Genomic DNA, 2,386 nt, shown 5'->3' on the forward strand with positions numbered 1-2,386 from the left:
GGAACAACCGCACATGGAGTGGCCCTCAACGACAGGATGGACACAGGACGACACGGAACGGGACCCAGTAACCGAGGGCGAGCTGCTGAGCATTGCAAAATCGCTCAATCCACAGCGGGCCCCCGGAGACGACAACATCCCGAACGTGGCCCTGATAGCGGCGATGACGGCCTTCCCCGGTGTCTTCAGAAGAACGTTCCAGCACTACATCGACTCAGGCCACTTCCCGGACGAATGGAAGAGGCAACGGTTAGTGCTGTTCTCCAAGGCAGGGAAACCACCCGGGGAACCGTCGTCATACCGACCAATCTGCCTGCTGAGCGTCCTCGGGAAAGTATTGGAGCGACTCATACAGCGAAGACTCACGGAGCATCTCGACGCGACGGGGGGTCTCTCTGATGCCCAATACGGTTTCCGGAAAGGACGCTCCACCATGGATGCCATCCAGCGGGTTCTCGCCAACGGAAAGGTTGCGCTCGACAAAAAGCGCAAGGGCGACCGACTGTGCGCAATGGTGACCATCGACGTGAAGAATGCCTTCAACACAGCCAACTGGACAGCGATCGGAGAAGCTCTGCAGCGAAGGAACACGCCACCGTACCTCTTGGCGATGCTGCGGAACTACTTCGAGAATCGCACGCTCCACTACGAGACGGATGAAGGACTGGTGTCGTTACCCGTGTCGGCAGGAGTCCCCCAGGGTTCGGTTCTAGGGCCAACACTGTGGAACGTCATGTACGACGACCTTCTCCGGCTGGAGCTGTCTGGGTTGCGCGCGGACATCATTGGGTTTGCTGACGACGTGACATTCACCCTTCTTGGGAGGGACATTCAGGACATCAGCGACCATGCTACGAGGAACCTGGAAACGATCGAGCGTTGGATGAGTGGAGTGGGATTGCAGCTGGCCCATCAAAAGACCGGCTACATGATCTTCTGCACCCATCATACCCCGCAGATAGGCCAACTACGAGCGGGGGGACACACGATCGTTTCCACGGAGACGCTCAAATACCTCGGGGTTGAGCTCTGCCGCAAACAGCACCACGGACGACATTTGGAGCAGGTTTGCAGCAAGGCATCTCGTATCACGAATGCCTTGACCGCCCTCATGCCGAACAAGTGTGGCCCAAAAAGCAGCAGACGGAGACCCCTGGTGAACGTCGGGAATAGCATTGTCCGATACGCAGCACCGGCGTGGGGACGACAGCTTCTTCAGAGAGACATTCATCGCACCACAATCCAAAGGACGCACCGCACCGGAGTACTCCGAGTAGCCAGCGCCTTCCAAACGGTTTCCTATGACGCCGCTTGCGTGGTTGCAAGCACCATACCACTAGCCCTCCTCATAGAGGAGGATATCCGCTGCCACGACGAAAAGGCGGCGACGGGAGGTTCAGCACCAGACATACGCAAGAGACAACGCGAGGAAACCATGGAGCGCTGGCAGCAGCAGTGGACAGCCGGCGCAGAGCAGCAGAGTTCGCCAGGTTTGAAGACAAGGGGGCTGATTCCGGACATCTCGTCATGGGTCGGCCGCAAGCACGGAGAGATAGATTTCTATCTTACCCAGGTCCTTACAGGGCATGGGTTCCTCCGGAGCTACTTCGTCAACAAAGGCATCCTGGAGGGCTCGCCTAACTGCCCGGTGTGTGAACACGACGTGGAGGATGTCAACCACGTGATGTTCCACTGTCCACGGTTCGCTCGGACACAACAAGAGATGCAGCAGCAAAGCCACACCCGCTTGACGATGGACAATCTCGCAACGGAAATGTGCGCCAGCCGCAGTACATGGGAAGCAGTCCGGACAGCCGCTCGGACTATCTTCAAAACTCTCCAAGTGAGGTGGAATGAAGAAAGTCCCCCAACGGCACGACGACGACGACAACAACGACGGCGGAACACAAATCGAGCGGAGCAGCAATAGCGACCTCCGCTCACCGCAACACAAGGCGACGACAATAGATGCAGCGGCAGCAGCGACGAGTAACCAGAGCAGCAGCAGGAGCTAAGGCCCACCCGGGAGTAGCGGCCACGGACGGGTGGACTAGGAGCAGCAGCGGCAGAAGGAAGGCACGAAGCAGCAGCAGCAGCGAAGACAACAAGGAAGGACGACGCAGCAGTGCGTCAACAGATTGGGTGCAACGCACAAACGACCCTGCATGGAGTACTACGCACATCAGCGCATCGGCAGGGGTCGGATCAGGTCGAGGAGTGGTTTAGTGAGGTCGCGTCGGCTGCTGGGTTCGCCTCACGGGCCCAGCGGAACCGATGAATCCCACATAACCCATCTAGAGAGGAATTGTCGAGCCGCGACGAATCCCTCTAGGTGGGTACCTTTCGAAGGTTCCCTCCCCGTTAACAAAAAAAAAAAAAAAAAAAA

This window comes from Anopheles marshallii (assembly GCF_943734725.1).
Source record: "Anopheles marshallii chromosome X unlocalized genomic scaffold, idAnoMarsDA_429_01 X_unloc_136, whole genome shotgun sequence".
Lineage (NCBI taxonomy): Eukaryota > Metazoa > Arthropoda > Insecta > Diptera > Culicidae > Anopheles > Anopheles marshallii.